Source organism: Hemicordylus capensis, chromosome 2 (genome assembly GCF_027244095.1).
Source record: "Hemicordylus capensis ecotype Gifberg chromosome 2, rHemCap1.1.pri, whole genome shotgun sequence".
Lineage (NCBI taxonomy): Eukaryota > Metazoa > Chordata > Lepidosauria > Squamata > Cordylidae > Hemicordylus > Hemicordylus capensis.
In genome coordinates this window covers 129,033,808-129,053,114 of record NC_069658.1, presented here as the reverse complement: position 1 = coordinate 129,053,114, position 19,307 = coordinate 129,033,808, and positions in this window count along the sequence as shown.

Sequence of the window (19,307 nt, the reverse complement as noted above, 5' to 3'; positions counted from 1 at the left end):
TCCTTAAAAAAAAAAAATGCTGATAGGAGGCTCTTCTCCTCTCCCCCCACGCAGGTTGAATGAATTCAGATTCATATAGGATCAAGTCCAAATGGAATCGGCCTGTTCCGGGTTAATATGATTCATGTTCAAATCGTAACAATGTACTTGGATTCGAACTCTATTCAAGATTTTCAATTCATGCAAATCTCTAGGAGACTATACTTCATCTGGAGAGAGATATCCATGTCGTAATGATCATGCTGCTCTAATGAGCGGCGTGGCTAGTTTGCCCCAGCCCCCTGCAAGAAGCACGAGGCACGATACAGCCTCATTGGCTGATCGGCCTGTGCGGGGGCGGAGCTTCAGCCATGCTGCTCAGGCCGACAACAGCAGCCTCGGTCTGCCCCGAGAAGGCAACAGGAGTGGGCGTGGAGGCTGGAGCTCCATCAGCCGAGCAAGCAGGCCATTCGGGAGTGTAGCCTCCTCTTCCTCTGGAGTCTGGACCGGTGTCAGGGGTGGTCGGGTTCCACCTTGCGATGTGGAGGTGGCAGCGCAGCCTGGAGGCGGTGAAAGCATGAGGAGGTTTTTCATGAAACACCCCCCCCCCACACACACACGGTTTGATAGAGGGCCTGCGGGCTGGGAAAGGGCCGGGCCGTTGGGTGGCCTCCCCGGAACTGCAGTTGGGGTCAAGATGCGAGAAGCAGTGCGGGAGCATGCTGGGAGGCATGTTCAGGCCCATAATGGGCTGTTTGGGTCTAAGACCCTCATTGGGGCTACACTAGGGCTCCCTGGGCGGCAAGCTGCGAAGAACAGTGGTGCTGGGGTGAGGGGTCCACAGGTCCCTTTGCAAAAGGTCTCGTTTTCAATCCCTGGCATCTGGAGGCGGGGGGTGGGCTAGATTCCTGCCTGAGGCCTTGTAAAGCTTCTGGCCATGCACTACTGGTCAGACTCAGTACAGGGCAGCTTCCTATGTTCTTAACTTTCAGAAATTAGTTTTCATGGCAACGATTTACGTTAATTTTCCATCATTTTCCTCATCTAAATCCATTCATTATTAAAAAAGAGTGGTAGAATGCTGCATTGTATCAATTCAGCCTACCGGAGAAGGGAGAACACGATTTTGCTACCTGCTTCCCAATTTTGAAAACCTCCCCCACTCTCAGAGCCCGCGTGGTGTGGTGGTGGGATTGCTGGGCTGGGACCAGGGAGGCTGGAGTTCAAGTCCCCATTCAGCCATGATACTTGCAGGGTGGCTCTGGGGCCAGTCACTTCTCTCTTGGCCTGGCCTACTTCACAGGGTTGTTGTGAGGTGAAACTTAAGTATGTAGTTCACTGCTCTGGGCCCCTTGGAGGAAGAGCGGGATACAAAATGTAAATGTAAAGCATTCTAAATTAGCACAGCAGAGAGTTTAGCCCTCATATTTAATCAGATTGTTCAAGGAATATAGTAAATAAGCATAGGGTTTCCAAAAGCATCTCATATTAAGTGAGAGGCATGAAAATGGGATATTGGGACAGTGTGGAGAATCAATCCACCAATGCACATTTCCAAAATAGAACCCTTGACACATCCTTATGTAGGCACACATAAGCACTACTTGTCTGATCAATGGCATTCAATCCTGCCATCTTTCAGCACTCTATATTTAGATGAGCCCTGCAGGACTGTAGAAATGAATGACCGCTAGTCATACAGGAGTACACTCATACAGGTGTACGAGAGTGCTGTGAAAGCCACATCAGCAAGGCCTTACCATTCTTCAGCTCCTTCAACATTGCATTGGAGTGTCAGCTTTTGGTATAAAGGCTGGTAGAGCGGCAGGTGCATCTAAATTCTCTCATTGCTGCAGCTTATATAAATCAAATCAAATCAAAAAAAAAAAATAAATAAATATATATATATATATATATATATATATATATATATATATATATATATATCTCCATTACGGATCATTTACACTTCAGGGGCCCATTGTGGCTCAAGAAGTGTATGACTATATCCATCAGGATCCCCCATTTCATTAATTAACAAAACAATGGCTATGCATACATATCAAGGAGAGCTGGTCTTGTGGCAGCAGCAAGCATGAGATATCCCTTTGCTAAGCAGGGTCTGCCCTGGCTTGCATTTGAATGGGAGACTACCTGTGAGCTCTATAAGATATTCTCTTTACTGAATGTCTTGCCAGAGAGTTATTTCGGATCAGATAGGAAAAGAGAGAGGCGATACTGCAGTTGTGGTTATAATTTTAACCAAATGCCAAGAATGGGCAAAGGTATGGGATGAACATCAACCCAGTAGCAGAACTCTTAGGATGCAGAATAATAGCCAAGCAACAAGTCATTCCCTAAATCCTATGCCTGGAAAACTTACTTTTCCAGATAAGTGTCCTGATGATTTCTGCGGATGAATGCTCTGATGATTTATTTATCGTATCTTTCTTTACCTTGTTTGCATACCTCCCCAAACATACATCTCAGGGCAGTTAGGTATTCACTTTGCAGGGAGAAATATTTGAAAATATTACAAAGCAATGTTTGCCCATCTCTGATACGGGCACACATTCCAGACACTAATGTTCTGGCTCTTGTTTGTTAAAGAATACCTTATCAGTCAGGTCTGTCATGCTTACACTTTGTCTGGGGAGGAAGAGATTTCTTCCATACAAAATGCCCCATATTGGAGATACTGGGATTGTGATGGGTAAGGGATATTAAACATTTTGTGACTTACTACAGATCCCTTGTCTGGCTACTGCGGTTAATGGGGGTACACTTGGTGCACTCAGAAAGTCTAAGCCTTGCATCAAAAAGTATGCTCTGAATTATGTAGCAGAGACCTGGCCCGGACGCAGGGTGGTCTTTCAGGACAGATGGGTCTGGACCCACAACAGTGACATTGGACTTGCTTGTGGCGCAGAGGAGCCCATGCCTACACCTAGACAGCAGAGGGGGACGGTGTCATATCCATACATCTGGTTGGGCAAGTACCCACTTGGTTTCGGGTGCCAGGGGGCCCACACCACCATGGAATCGGGGTGTACGGGGGCAACTTGTACAATACAGCTCAGGTAACCCGGTACGTGAATGCTACGTTATGCCACTTGCAGGGGCTCCTTAGACAGCTAACATGGAACTTGAGATGGACATAGAGGGTTGCCTTGCACCCAGGTTCGATCCTGTTGATATATTGCATTCTTTCTTAGAAAATGCTTCTCACGTAGCTCGTGGGGAGGCCATCGGAATGGGGCCATAGCTGAGCGGCAGAGCATCTGCTTTGCATGTAGAAGGCCCTAGGTTCAGCCCCTGGCGTCCCCTGGTGGGGCTGGGCAAGACTGCCAGTCAGGGCAGACAAGACTGCGCTGGATGGCTCAGTGGTCTGACCTGGTATAAGGCAGCTTCCTCTGTTCCTTTCAACACATTGGCCACGGGTAGTACAACGTGCATAAGCAGTATGTGCGCTGGGTCACTGACCACGATCACTGGCTGTTTTCTCTTTGCAGGCCAGAGGGGCAGTACACAGCTTGTGGTGTTGCACCCCTCCAGCAACCCATCGCTGTTCTCCTGTGCAGGTGTCACGGCATCACCTGCAGGGGCCGGTGCGTGCGCTAGGCACCTCGACTGCAGTCACTAACTGTTTTTCTCTTTGCAGGCCAGAGGGACAGGAAGCAGCCTGTGGTGTTGTACCCTATGGCAACACAACGTGGTGCCTGTACAGGCCTTGAGAGGTTACATGGTCCTGCAGGGCTGGCCCATCACGCTTGGCAAAGAGGGCACGGGCCTTCACCCTGGGCTAGAGTGGGAGGAAGCAGCCTGTGGTTGCACTCCTTCAACAGCCCAGCGCTGGCCCTACATGGGCGTTAAGTTCATGTCCTGCAGGCCGATGCGTGTGCTAAGTGCCTTGACTGCGGTTACTGGCTGTTTACATCTCCTTGCAGACCCAACGCAACTGGTGGAGAGGGTGTGGGCCTTCATCCTGGGCCAGAGTGCTTGGAAGCAGCCTGTGGTGTTGCACCCCTCCAACAGCCCAGCGCTGTGCCCTGTGTGGGCGTTAAGAAGTTCACGCGGTCTGTGGAGGCCGATGCATGCGCTACGTGCCTCGACTGTGGTCACTGGCTGGTTTTCCCTTGTGGTCCCAACACTACCGGTGGAGAGGGCGCAGACCTTCCTCCTCGGCCAGAGTGGGAGGAGCAGCTGGTGGTGTTGCACCCCTCCAACAACCCAGCGCTGTGCCCTGTGCGGGCGTTAAGAAGTTCACGCAGTTCTGTGGAGGCCGTGTGTGCGCTACATGCCTTGACCACAGCCATTGGCTGGTCTTTCTCTTTGAAGCCCATTGACTGGCTGAGAAGGTGCGGGCCTTCATCAGGGTTCCCGCGATTGGGTTTTTTGCTGAGCTCACAGAGCTTTTGGGACGTGGCCTGGAACACACTAGGACTGGGAGAGTGGCTTCGATCTTCTGGATTGGTCAGTGGGGGTTCTGAGTAATCGCCCAGCTTTTGCCCATGTTACAGGAGTTCCCGGCAGCCTAACCACCACCTGGCCTCCCAGTTGTCCATATGGGCAGGTACAACCTAATGTAGTTAGGGCTTGCCATCACCCATAGCATCCGGGCAGACCTTGCAAGGTTTCAGGTGTGTAGTTTCATGGAATTATAACCATTTGGTCCGATATGTGGCGGCGGAGGGAGAGCACCAGGGTCCCCTATCAGATCGAGTGGGCTTGACATATGGCTGACGCCCACAGGGCTCCTTTTGCCCGCTCCCTTGGAGGAGGGGCTGTAGCCCACACAGACAATATCTTAGTGGCGAACGACTGGTTTAAGGAGGAGGGAGCTCTCCCTCTGCCCTAGGGAATGAGTTTTTCCTTAGAGATTTCATGCAAGTATTGACTGCTGTTTTTTGTATGATTGGTGGGTGGTGCGGGGTGTTAAGCTAGGCTAACCCCCATTGTGGCAGGTGCAGTGTGGTTGGGAATAACATTGGAGGCTGGTGAACACCTTCAGGTAAGTGTTTGGCTATAGAATGGACAGGGCAACTCTCGAGAGACTGCACGGCTCAGGGAGATCTGCCCTGGATCGATCTACTCTGTCAGGCTAAGCTCACTGGAATCGCTGAACGGCTACCGGGGGGTGCTGCTATGGCAGAGGCCTGGCACTAGGCTGGCTAGGATGGGCAGCCCCTGCTTTAGAGCATTAGGGCTTCCTGGACCAAGGTGCGTCACCCTATGTCATAGGCCAGGCATGCCCTGGTAGGGATGTGCGAACCGGTTCGGATCCGAACCGGTTCGGGTCCGAACCGGTTCCAGTTCGGAGGTTCGGATCGAACCGAACCACCCCTGGTTCGGTTCGAATCCGAACCGAACTGGGGGTGGTTCGTTTCGAACCGGTTCGGACCGGTTCGGATCGGTTCAGAAAGCTGAAAATTGGTCAGATGGTAGCTGGCACCAAGGGGTACCTGTCACCCAAACCCCAAAGCAATCGGACACTCGTACGATTTTTTATGAATTTTTGAAAAATATTTTTATTTTTCTCTCATAGGATATAATGGGACCCGAACCAGGCCATTATTTCTTATTGTGGAGCACTCATGGATGCCAACAACCATGCAAACCCTGAAGCAATCAGACACCCCTATGATTTTTAATGAATATTTGAAATATTTTTAATTATTTTTCTCATTGAGTATAATGGGACACGAACCAGTCTATATCCCCTGTTGTGGAGGACCTAGGAGCACAAAAGCAGGGTGGGTGGTAGAAAGGCATGGGTGCCTACCACCCAAAAAATCTCAAGGCAATTGGACACTCCTCTGTTTATTGGTGAATTGTTAAGTGTTTTTGAATTCCTCATAGAGAATAATTAGGATTGCAGCAAATGTATAGCTTCACGTCGGGGGGAAAGGGGTGTCGTAGAGTGCAGTGTGGTGGGTGGTAGTTCCTAGGGTGGGCAAGGAAGCTATCAGAATTATTTGAAAGGAATTGGGCAAAGAGGTGATTTTTAAGTGATTTTTGAAGTTTACGCGTCTTTAAGGTTTTTCCTCATAATAAGTTATAATGGAGCTTTCAGCAGCCCTATAAGTGCACATGGGGGTGCTGGGGTGGCCCAGAGCAAGTGGTGGTGTAGTGCACATAGGGTGCCAACCACCCCCATGGGTTTCTAACCCATGGGGTACAGGGATCTCTGGTAGGGGCACCCCCATGGGTACAGGGTTCTCTTGTTTCTGAGGTATTGAGTGTGGATTCTATGATAGCAAATGAGATTTTCAATGAGACACCATCAATCCACTCTAATATGCTATCATAGAATCCACACTCCGCCTCCTGCTTCTTCTCTGTGTGTGTGCTTAGTAGGGGTGTGCAATTTGGGATTTCGGGTGATTTGGCTCGGACCCGAACCGAATCACCCCTGTTCTGTTTTGTGCCCGAATCTGGGTCACCCGAATCACCCTTGATTTGGTTCGGATTCGGATTTAATCCGAATCTGAATCCAAATCGATTCGGGGGGTAAAAAGGGGCCCAGGGGCAAAATTTTGGGGTGGGGTGGTAGTGCCCAATGGGTAGAGTCTACCACCCCAATTTCAGGAGGATTGGGCAAAGGGCTGATTTTTGGTGAATTTTTAAAGTTTTAGTGACTTTGGGGCAGTTCGGGGGCATAGCATGGGATCTGGGGAAAAGGAGTGGGGTGGGGTGGTAGTGCCTAATGGGTGCAGGCTACCACCCCAATTTCAGGGGGATTGGGCAAAGGGCTGATTTTTGGTAAATTTCTGAAAATTTCATATCTTTGGGGCATATTGGGGCATATTGGGGCAGAAAGTGGGGCCTGGGGCAGAATAGTGGGGTGTGATGGTAGTGCCTAATGGGTGGAGGCTACCACCCCAATTTCAGGGGGTTTGGACAAAGGGGTGATTTTTTGAGAATTTTTGAAGTTTTAGTGACTTTGGGGCAGTTTGGGGGCAGAAAGTGGATCTGCCCCAAAAGAGTGGGGTGGGGTGGTAGTGCCTAATGGGTGGAGGCTACCACCCCAATTTCAGAGGGATTGGGCAGAGGGCTGATTTTTTGAGAATTTTTGAAGTTTGGGTGTCTTTGGGGCAGATTGGGGGCAGAAAGTGGATCTGCCCCAAAGGAGTGGGGTGGGCTGGTAGATAGTGCCTAATGGGTGGAGGCTACCACCCATCCCCAATTTAAGAGTGATTGGGCAGAGGGGTGAATTATGGTGAATTTATTTGTATGAGGTTTGTCTTCATAAGGTGAAGTGTGCTAAATTGATTACTTCCTCATATTATTCATAGTAAAGGAAAGTGTGAAAAAGTGAAAGTGGGGTCATGAGAGTTGTTTAATTGAAAAATATCTCATTTGCTATGATAGAATGAGAATTCACACCTTTTCTATTCACCATAATTCACCCCTCTGCCCAATCACTCTTAAATTGGGGATGGGTGGTAGCCTCCACCCATTAGGCACTATCTACCAGCCCACCCCACTCCTTTGGGGCAGATCCACTTTCTGCCCCCAATCTGCCCCAAAGACACCCAAACTTCAAAAATTCTCAAAAAATCAGCCCTCTGCCCAATCCCCCTGAAATTTGGATGGTAGCCTCCACCCATTAGGCACTACCACCCCACCCCACTATTTTGGGGCAGATCCACTTTCTGCCCCCAAACTGCCCCAAAGTCACTAAAACTTCAAAAATTCTCAAAAAATCACCCCTTTGTCCAAACCCCCTGAAATTGGGGTGGTAGCCTCCACCCATTAGGCACTACCATCACACCCCACTATTCTGCCCCAGGCCCCACTTTCTGCCCCAATATGCCCCAATCTGCCCCAAAGACATGAAATTTTCAGAAATTTACCAAAAATCAGCCCTTTGCCCAATCCCCCTGAAATTGGGGTGGTAGCCTGCACCCATTAGGCACTACCACCCCACCCCACTCCTTTTGCCCAGATCCCATGCTATGCCCCCGAACTGCCCCAAAGTCACTAAAACTTTAAAAAATCGCCAAAAATCAGAGGAAGGTCCAATCGACTTGAAATTTGGGTGGCAGTTAGAACACGAGGTCCCCTTTCAAACCAGCTATTTTTTGAGATCCGAACCGGTTCGGTTCGGATCCGAACCGGTTCGGATCCGAACCGAACTGGGGGGGTGGTTCGGCAAAACCAAAACCGAACCACCCTGGTCCGGTTCGGACCCGGTTCGGATCCGAACCGAACCGGGAGAACCGGTTTTATGCACATCCCTATGCCCTGGTGGCGCATGCCTATAGTTACCACACTGTATGGGGTGGAGAGCCAATCCCTGCTCTTTAACAATGTTGTCTTTTAAAAAGTTTACAATCAATCAATCAATCAATCAATAGTGGCCCTTATTTACACCAATACCTTTGTGTCTCGTGTCTTCTTGGGTGCTGGGCAATGGCATCTTTCTGAATGCTTTAAGCATGCTATTTCTCTAGAGGGACAGCACTTCTGCAAAGGAAAAAGTGACTACACAGCAGAATAGACACACATGTTGCCTGCACTGAGCAGGAGCTTGTACTAGAAGACCTCTAATGTTCCTTCCAACTCTCAAATTCAATGTGAAGGTTCATATATATCAGCTCATTGAAGCTGAGCTCTACGCAACATCTCTTCACCCCAGGATGCTCCTGTCTCTCATCCCCATGTGATCATCTTCTTCCTTGATAGGTTAGGATAAGACAAACTTGGTCATGATGTCAAAACCCACCATTCTCAGCTTACTCTAGGTATTTTCTCCAGAGAATCGGAGGTCTGAAACTAACTTCAACTCTTGCCTTCAGAGGAAAATACCTAAGAGTATGCTGAGATTGGTGGGTTTGGTTGCCGCAGCCAGTCTTGGATCCTGACTTAGAAAGGAAATAGATACTAGTGTGGGGATGCAATGGGAGAACACACACTTCCAGGGCTGAGGACGGCTGTGTGGAGCTTGGCTTCAACTGAGTTCCATGTTCAGTCTGAACCCACACTATTATTTGACATGTTCCTCACATGTTACTATGTATATGTTGCAATGTACAAAGGTACACTTACACATATGTCTTGGTCCTATCCAATTATTGCTAGGGGTTGCCCAGTTCAGTTTGAGTCCAAACGGAACTCGAACCGGAATGGGCATGTTCGGTTTTGGCAACCCCCAAACACACACACCCTGGTTCAATTTGGTTCAGCGGGGTTCGCAATTTAAAAATATGTCTTTAAAACTTAAAAATCCAGGGGGTTTAGATTCAGCCATGTGGGGGCAGTCTCCAGAAGTTCCCCTTCTCCCCCTGCTGGCCTCCATTTATGTCCAAATTGCCCTGTTTGGGTGGTCTTCAGCCCGTTCCAGGCCTGCCCTCCATTGCAGTGGCCATTTTGGAATTAGCCAATGGGCCGAAGACTGCCCAAACAGGGTGATTTGAACATAAATGGAGCCCGGGGAGGTGGAACTTCTGGACCACCCTCCATGGCCGAATCTAAGCCCCCGGACTGGGTGGCAGTGAGTAAAATTTAATTTGTAAAAGTTTTTTAAAAAAAATTAAAAATTGCAACCCCCCTGCCCCCGAATAGCTTGGTGTGTGTGTGTGTGTTTCGTTCTAATAATGAACCGAACCTAGGAGGGGGGTTTCAGTTTGATATCAAACCTGTTTGCACATTCCTAGTTATTGCACCATTTTGATCTAAAATTCGCAGGATAGTCAATACAACATTGCAGCTATCACTGTCCATTAAGAACATCCATGTCTTGCTGGGGTATATCCCCAGCATGTGGAATTTAGCACTACATCAAGAACTGTGGATTCTTCATGCTTAGGGTATTGCCAAAAGGATTATAATATTTCATTCATGCATTCATTCGATGTCTAATATAACACTGGAAGGACAAATTTACTTCTGAATTTCAACTTTGGATTACTGATGTGTGTTCCTTGTCTGCATTCGAACTGTGTTTTTTGTTTCTTTTTCATTGCCAAGGTAAAGAAGAATTCTTAGCAGTTTTGTTGAACTTCAAGGAATGGTTTGTGCATTGAAACTTAAACAAAAAATCCTGTAAGAAGGTGGCTTTTAAAAAAATCCCTTTTCTTCTTTTTCTTTGTCTCCTGCATTGGTTGTATCCTATCATGTTAAACTGTGTTAAGGCATTTTTCTTTTCTTTTAGTCATATGTACCTGTATCAACATCATTCTTGATATGTTTATATACTGTAACTTTATTGCAATAAAGAGGGGGAAAGTTGCAATGTACACTTGTGGTGTTCAGACATTGCATGCTCCTTTATCATGGCAGAACATTTTCAGCTGCTTCCTTAAGAGAAGTCACTGCAGGGTATCCATGCTTGTATCTATAGCTGTCTGAAACTACCTGTTACATTCTGGATGTGAATGACTCTTTGGGAACAATTGGAGCACAATTGTTTGGGAAATTCTGTGACTGGACAAGTGGATCCTTTTTCCTACACAGAAGTGCTACCTATGTAGAAAATAATCAAATGTGAGGTGACCCTTGGTAAAACTGCTAGTATATTTGGATATTAATATGTCTCTAAAGGGTTCTAATGGCATAGTGGGGAAATGCTTGACTAACAAGCAGAAAGTTGCCAGTTCGAATCCCTGCCAGTACCTATATCAGGCAGCAGCAATATAGGAAGATGCTGAAAGGCATCATCTCATACTGTGCAGGAGGAGGCAATGGTAAACCCCTCCTGCATTCTGCCAGACAACCACAGGGCTCTGTGGTTGCCAGGAGACGACACCAACTTGATGGCATACTTTACTTTAAAGGGTCATACATGTGCAGTGATGTTTGCTTCCCCAGGACTGCTTGTTAGGCTCTTAGATCCAATTAGATGGTAAATTCTGGTGGATGGGTGAAAGGAGGCAACCTGATCAAGTGGCAGGTGATCAAGTTGTCTAAGAGTGCAGATGGATTGCCTGAGGATCTGCATGTATAATGAGTTGCCCAGACTGAGGAAGTGCAGCAGATCTGGGTGCTTTCTGTTGGACGGTGACAATCACATGGGATTGTCGGTCTGGTACTATCTGCTTTCCCAGACCAGGAGGATTCTGAGCTGTTTTGAGACTCCTAGGGATGTGAAGAAACTGAGAAAAGTCTCCAATATTTCTCCTTGGGAGGAACTCTGAAATTCTTTCAAATTTCACTTGGGAGAAAAGTTGGTTCCAACCCTAGGTTTGAATTGTCTGTACTTCCCTCCACTTGGGGCTGCAAAGAGCAGGGAGCCAGTGCCTGTTTTACAGAGCTCCCAGACCCAGTTTGAGGCCTGTAGCGACTGACACTACTTCCTATGCTGCTTTGGCAACATGGAGCAGGACGACCATGGGCATGACCAGTTCCATAGTTCTTAGGAACAAACTTCATCTGTTGGGTGGGAGAAAGGATGCTGATTGTGTTCAAAGAACTATGCCATTGGCTCTACCCATGTAGCTCCTTAGTCCAAACATTACTGAAGTGGCCACATGGAAGTAAGTCCCACAAACCTGTGGTAATGTAGGATTCAGCCATGCAGAGATGCTGTGAGAACTACATGTATTTTTGGACAATGAATGCTGGAGAGTACAGTAATTACTACTGTAAAGAAACTATTTCATAGAACATTGAAAGAAAAGAGGGTTCTCATAGTGCAAGAGGGGTTATAACAAGGTTAAAATGAAGAGGTAGTGACCTTTATTTGGGTACATAAATATCCTCACTGCATGGTACTACTGTAGGTAATCACACATGGGGGGGGGAGCTGTGCATTGGAAAAAATGGCATTAATGGATTTCTCCATTCAGTGGAAATATACCGGGAATTTTGAATACATAATTAAATATTGGAAAAATGCATAAAGTTAATCTGTTTGAAAAGAAAGGGGAGTAACATGAGGAATATTCCCTTGGTGGTATGTATGATTGTGCTTTGTTTTTAACCTTTAGCGAGATGGAGTATCATGCATAAATCATAAAAATATTGTAAAGGTTAAAGTGAAAGTCTCAAACCTCCTGAAAGGATTGTCAGGTTGTAAATGATCTTCTCATCCTGAATGCTATGAACATCCAATTAAACAGCTCGTCTTACAAGTGAAAACTATTTCTGCAGAACATAATTTATTTGAACACCTAAGAGCAGAACTCACAATCTGAAATAATGTTTGTAACTCTCCATGCCCAAACCAGGGGGTTGCAGACTGGGAGGTTTGGTATGGTGGGAGAAGGAATCGTGGTAGAGACTCCATACATTTGCTTTAACATAGCTGGGGAAGAGCCGTTCTATTAACCTGATCCATGCCGACTTTCCCAACCCTCAAAATTCAATGTGGTGAGAGGGGCCACCTTCAGACATAATGAGGAACCATGGGTCCAATGGACCCGCAGTTCCACTTCCCCCTCCCCCAGCTCTCCCATCCACATTCATTACGTTCAGGAGAGCTGCCTCTTCGCAGTCAGTGAGAGTGCAGAGAGGTGGAGGAGCTGGCTGTGTGGGCTTCCTTCTTGACAGAAGGACAGCCCACACAGCCAATCAGGCTGGAGTGAGGGAGGAGCTTCCTCCCTCAACTCCTGTCCCATGGGGCCGAAACTGCGGTGCCAGCCTTCGAATGTAACACTGACGCCACAGAACTGGAGTTCAGGGCGGCAAAACTCCACTCTGACTGAAGGTTCAGAGGAGAGTTTGGCGAGAGAAACCACAGCTCCCTTTTCACCCTTCACTCCGGTTTCCTAAACTTGGATGTGCTCCTTGGGAAACCAGAGGTGAAGGGTCCTCAGGTTTCCTATTACATCCAAATTTGGCCAGGATGTACTATATTTCCCTGAATCTAACTAGGTATTTCCCACTTTTTAAATATGAAAAACTGGGAGGTTGTCTTAAATTCAGAGTCTTGTTCCTTTTGAGTAAATGCAGGTAAAATCTGCATTTAACCTCTACTTTTAAGCGGTCATCTTAAATTCAGTCTCATCATCAATTTGGGTAAATATGGTACATGTTACTTCATTCCACCAAGGAATATCCTCAGCAACAGAAAGCAATTAGTCCCGTCTCTACTAGGAGATGGAACTGGCTGAGAGTCAAGCAAGCTTCCTCCCCTCTCAGCCAATTGACTACACTCCTGAAATCTCTGTTGAGCTGCCACCACCAGATTCTAGGGATGTGCATGGAACCGGTCCGGAGGCCATTTATGCACCTCTGAACTGGTTTGAAAGTCCAGTGGTTCCTCCGGTTCCTAGGTGGGGGGGGGAATATCTTTAAGGACAGGGAGGGGTGCTCTTACCCCTCCAGTCATGTTTTTCCAGCCGGCACTGTCTCTGAAAACAGTCCAGCAGGGCAGCAGCATACCTCCTTGGCGCCCTAGTGCCTCCTCGGACTGGAAGTGCCCGATGCATGTGCACATGTCGCGATGTGCACATGAGTGAGTGCAACATGTGCATGTATGTTGCAACATGCACACATGCACCCAAGGAGGCACTGGGGCAGCAAGGAGGTATGCTGCCACCCTGCTGGGCCATTTTCAAAAAGCAGACCATATATATAAAAAAATATATATGCACCATGTATAGTTGTCTGTTCCAAAACTCTCTCACACAGCATATAAAATGGGTTATACCAAAATTTATACCAAATTACAATTCAATAAATCTTTTCAATTCAATTAACATTTGCAATTGACCAAATATATAAATGTTTTTAACACAAGCAATCAATTAAACCTCCTATAATAAATTTATATACAATGATGAAACACATGGAATTCTGAGAGAATTGTGGGAGAGAAAATTCCTATTTCATGAGTCCCAAATGATGTTACTTGAAGGTCAAATATTGTATCCAAAATTTCTTTATGCATGTAAAATGCTCTATAATGAAGGAATAAAATACAAAAGACAATCCTTGTGGTTCCTTCAAAGTTCTTGTTGGTCTTTACTCTTGTAGATTCTTGCTCTACAGGTGCAGGTCCCATGCACAGCACTACCCGATTCCTAGAGCTCTTTGTACTGAGCATTGTTGGGGCCTAAATCCTCTTGTCTTCTGATTCAGTAGAGCTACTGGTCATGAAGAACTCTCCTACTGATAATCTATGAGTCTGTGGAAAAGAAGCAGTCAACCATTAAATCATGCTGGCCAGGGGCGTAACGAAGCTGGAGTGGGCCCAGAGACAAAATTTTAAAATGGGCCCCTTGCTGATACACACACACTCACTTCACATGTGACTTGCCTCTGGGGGGCCCCTCGAGGCGTGGGGGCCCCCAGGCAGCCGCCTCCCCTTGCCTAATGGTAGTTACGCCCCTGAGATTGCTGGCAGCTTCATTCTGGCAGCTTCAAGCTGAGCTAGAGTGTGGAAATATCGTGAAAAGGGAGTAGAGGACAGAGGAAGTGAGGCTAGAAAGGAAGTGTAGTATGGGCTGGAGGGCATAAGTGGGGATAGCTATTGGGACAGGAAAAAGTACTGTGGGGGAAGGTAGAAAGCTCTTTGCTCTCTGACATTTTTTTTCTTTGTACACCACTCTGAGAACGTTATTACTGAAAGGAGTATATGCATAATAGTAGTAATAGTAGTAATACTACTATTAGTAGTAATAGTAAAGTAGTAATACTTTCCCCCAATTCTTTGCAGGCCTCCACTTGTCATCTTTATGGAAAACGTTTATCAAGAATACGCAAGAGTATGTTGGGCTAGGACCAAAGAGATCTAGGTTTAACTTTCCACTCAGTCATGAATGCAATTAGGTGACCTTGGACCAATCATCATCTGTCAGCTTAACCTATCTCATAAGACTTTTGTGTGGATAAGATGTACGTACCAGTGTGAATAACCATATATGCTACCCTGAGCTACTTGGAGGAAGGGCAGGATAAACATGTAACAAAGGGGTTTATTATTTATTTATTTATATTTATTTGCGCTTTTCAGTGAAAAACATCTCTAAGTGGTTTGCATGGAAACAGGAATAAGAAAATGGCTCCCTGTCCCCAAAGGCTTACAACTGAAAAAGAAACACAAGGTGGACACCAGTAACAGCCACTGAAAACGATGCTCTGCTGTGTTGAATAAAGTCGGTTGCTCTTTCTCTGCATAAATTTAAGAGAATTGCCACTTTCAAGGTGCCTCTTCACACAATTAGAAGAGGGACACAGCTCTATATCAGATGTAGAATGTTTTCCTTACTGACAATAGTCCTGCAAATTTGATTAAGTTCTTGAAAGGGTTTCACATTCACAGTCTCAGCTTCCCATTATTGAATACCATTATGCCTCATTAATACTCAAATATTATCACAAACCAGCAAAAACAAGAGCTAAATTTGTGTAGTTTGGTGGGTGGGTGTTGACAATCTTTTTTTTTTTTTTTAACTTACTTAGCTGTTCAAGAAACTGATAGCTAATTAACTTACCAGTGTGCAGTTATTTGTGTCTGATTATACAACAGAGGGTAAGTTGCAGCCCTAAAGTATGTTGGGGCCAAGATGATTAGAGATTGCAAGTCAAGAGATAAATGAGCTAATTGATGCATTTTGGTTTTTTCCTTATAAGTTTTAAGGCTGCCAAAGATTGACCTTAGACTAAGTAAAAGTAGTGTGTTATAATAGTTTCACAATTATTGGTTGATAGCACAGTTACTTCCAACGTTTGACATTAACAATGAATTTGGGGGTTCGTCCTCTAGCAAAATATGTAAGGTATTTTGAGGGAAGACAAAAGTATCAGTACCTGGAGCTAGTAATGGATGAGAACTAATAAACTGAAGTTCCATCCAGGCAAGGGGGAGGTATAGCACTTTCAGGCTGATGCTGACCTAAATGATGTGCAAAACAAACAAAAACCCCTAGAAATGTCTCTAGTCTTATTGAAACCCTTTTTTTCCTTACAAAATTTCTCAGATTTTTTTCCCCTTGAATGTCCACATTTGCTCTGAATTTTGTTTTAAACACAATCTAGTGGCAGCCTAAGGATGTGCTGAACTCCTCTGTTTTGTTTTTAGTCTTACCTCACACTTTTTTCTTTCCCCTCAAAACTTCATAGACCTTGTGCCCAAGGAGAAAAACATCAGATTCATTTTGCTTTGAGTGTAATTGTGATAGGACATCTAATATGCCAACAGTAGGTACAAAATACGCAAGTGCCTTACTGCCACAGTATCGGGAAACTACCACTTGAAACAAGACACACAGGGCCGATACTGGGGCCATTCACTTGGCCTATTGAGCAGGGAGAAGGCTTTGAAAACCTCTCCTTCCCTCCAGACGATCATCCTATACTTGGTGGGAGTGCACTCCCACACAATCCATGCTACTCTGTGCAGTTCGGAGCAGGGCAGATCGCTCTGAGGCCAGGATAATGTAATGAATCCAACAGTGCGTTGCGCGCCAAGCACGGTGCACTAAGGATGTGCACGAAGATCTTCGGTGCCGACGGGGGTAGCACTTTAAGGGCGGGGGAGGGTGTACTCACCCCTCCCGCCGCATTTCCCCCGCCGGCGCACTGTCATGTTGAAGCCCCTCGGCGCGGCAGCATTCCTCCCTGCCGCCCCGTTTCCTCCATCAGCCGGAAGTGGCTGGAAGTCACGAGCGTGTGTGCGCCCATCGTGTGTGCTCGTGCGCCCTTCTGCCATATGCGTGTGCATGCACGACGGGTGCACGCGCTCTCGCGACTTCCGGCCAATGGGGGAAACGGGGCAGCAGGGAGGAACTCTGCCGCCCCGAGGGGCTTCAAAACGACAGCGTGCTGGCGGGGGAAATGCGGTGGGAGGGGTGAGTACACCCTCCCCCGCCCTTAAAGTGCTACCGCCATCGGCGTTTCGGCGCCGAAACTGCCCCCAGCACCGAAACATTTCAGAGGCCTTCATAATGGCCTCCGAAACATTTCGGTACAAGCCTACGGTACACTGGGGGAAATTCCCCAGGGGATAGATGCTCTAGGTGCCCATCTCTGCAGGCAGCTTGTGCTGACACATGATCCCAGCAGTCAGGTGAAAGGTACATTTGTGCCCTTAACTTTGGCAGAGAGCTGGGCTTTGACACTGGGTTTCACACTGCGGCACTGCCATGCTGCACATGAATCCCGGCGTTTCTCATGTGCCAACACCTGGGCTTGGCTGCTTGTGAGAACAGTCTCACTATATGTAGCAATCATATAAATACTGTGTTCCTTTGACCTAAAGACTCACAAGTTTTTTTAAACTCACAAATAAGAATGTTAGATAAGCAAGGCGGGGGAGGGGGGAGATGAAATCTGTTTTTAAAAAACATTTTTTATTCCTGAAATGAATTATGTTGTCTCCATTATGACAACATCTGTCCTGACACAGATTCTTCTCTCTGTGTTGTGAATCTTCTTAGTCTGTGACTTCCTTTTTATTCACTCCTGAGGAAAATTTATTTTCTAAGAAGAGATTAGATATGAAGAGGCACAAATTCACAGTGCATCAGATATGTGCACATACTGTGCTCATGATAAAAGGGTTTTTTTTAAAGTGGTAATAAAAGTAAATGACCCCTTTGGGGGCTGGGGAAAAGGGGGGGTGAATGCAAACTAATTAGGTGCCAATAGAGGAAAATGCTGCTAGGTTACTAACGATACCCATGTTGATGTGTATGCCATTACATGCTATCTCTTGAAAATGAGAGATGAATGTCAGGTTTGTTATGCAGACAAACCTACAGTTCTAGTATTGTTAAAATGCTTGTACACTGCTCTGCACTGCACTGCACTAGGGGAGGAAGCAGTTCTACAAACATCCTGATCCAAGAGACAATTGAGGAGGCGAAGGAATAGGCCTAGTATAAATGCTTCAGGTGCTGCTCTTCTGCATCTGCAACATAGGAAAGGGGCCACTGCTCAATGGCTGCGCACATGTACTGCATGGAGTTCAAAAAGGTAGCAGGGCTGGGAGAGGCCTCTGTCTGACATCTTGGAGCACTCCTGTCAATCAACACTGGGCTAGATCAGGGCTGCACAACTTTGGCCTTCCAGTGGTTGCTGGACTACAATCCCCATCACCCCCCCCCCGAAGGGCTAAGGATGTGTAGCCCTGAGCTAGATAGACCCCACTGTTCCTGAGAGAGCTTTGTATGCCTCTAACAATCTGCACTAACATAATGTGCTCATATGCACACAGATCCCTATTGGCCCCTGTCCAGGTTTGCTGCTGTAGTATCTGCAAAATGCCAGCTGGGCTTTTCTCCTAGTTGCTAGATAGCAGCTGAGACCTTGTTCAGCATCAGCATGAGCCCCTGCACAGGCTATGAACCTGCCTGAAATGTGTAAAAGTAGCTTCCTGGTGCCTCACGCTCTAACCGTAGGCTACAGAGGCTACACTGATATAGACTGAAGGTGATAAGACACACGTTGCCCAAAAGGCAGCAGTGTAAATGTCAGGAACCCAAGGCAGCAGTAATGTAGATAGTCAGTGTTGATGAAGGCTGAGTTCATAAAAGGGATAATTTTGCCTGGTATCACTAGCCCTTCTCAGACGTGGGCCATGTTTAGAATGAATGGGAGAATCCAGGGGTGGCAGGCTCTGCCCTGACCTACACACACTCACAAGAACGCCTGAACAAAGACCCCACCCCAATGGCATAAGCGGAACTCTCTGTGCATATAGCTGTTTACTCTGTTTATAGCTGTTTACTGTTTACCTGCTGCTCAGGTGAAGCGCTAGAGCTGAAGCATCACAGGCCCCCTGGCATGCCTGACATTCATCCTCAAACAGGCCCTATGAAAGGATCAGCAACCAAGAGTGGCAGCAGGAGGGATGGCTCCAAATGGGTAGGAAGGAGTAGTGGGTCCTCCCCACAAATACTTTCTGCTCCTCCATAGACCAGAATGGAACTTTACAGCAACTTGTCACATAGGAACATAGGAAGCTGCCATATACTGAGTCAGACCATTGGTCTATCTAGCTCAGTATTGTCTTCACAGACTGGCAGCGGCTTCTCCAAGGTTGCAATACAGTCATAGTATATTATGGTCCTGTAGCTTGACTTAATTATTTTAATACATCTCCATTGTTTAAAGAAGCCCCATTCACTCACTCACTCTACCCGAGAACAAGCAGTAGATAGAAGCCAGTGCAGCTAGGTAGGTAGGAGACTCCTCCAGCTTCCCAGGAGTCAAGCCCTTCGCTTCCTTCCTGGTCAGGAACTTGATTGGGTGAGACCATATATACAGTGAGGGTCATCTCCCTGCAGTTTTCCGATGGCCTGCTACTAAGCTCTCTCCTTACTAGGGTTGTGCATTTCAGATTTTTTGGATGAATGATATGTCTTTAAAAAAAAAAAAAAAAGGTAATAGAACCTGCAGGGTGGCAATTGAAATTGGAATGATGGCACTGTGTGGGCAGA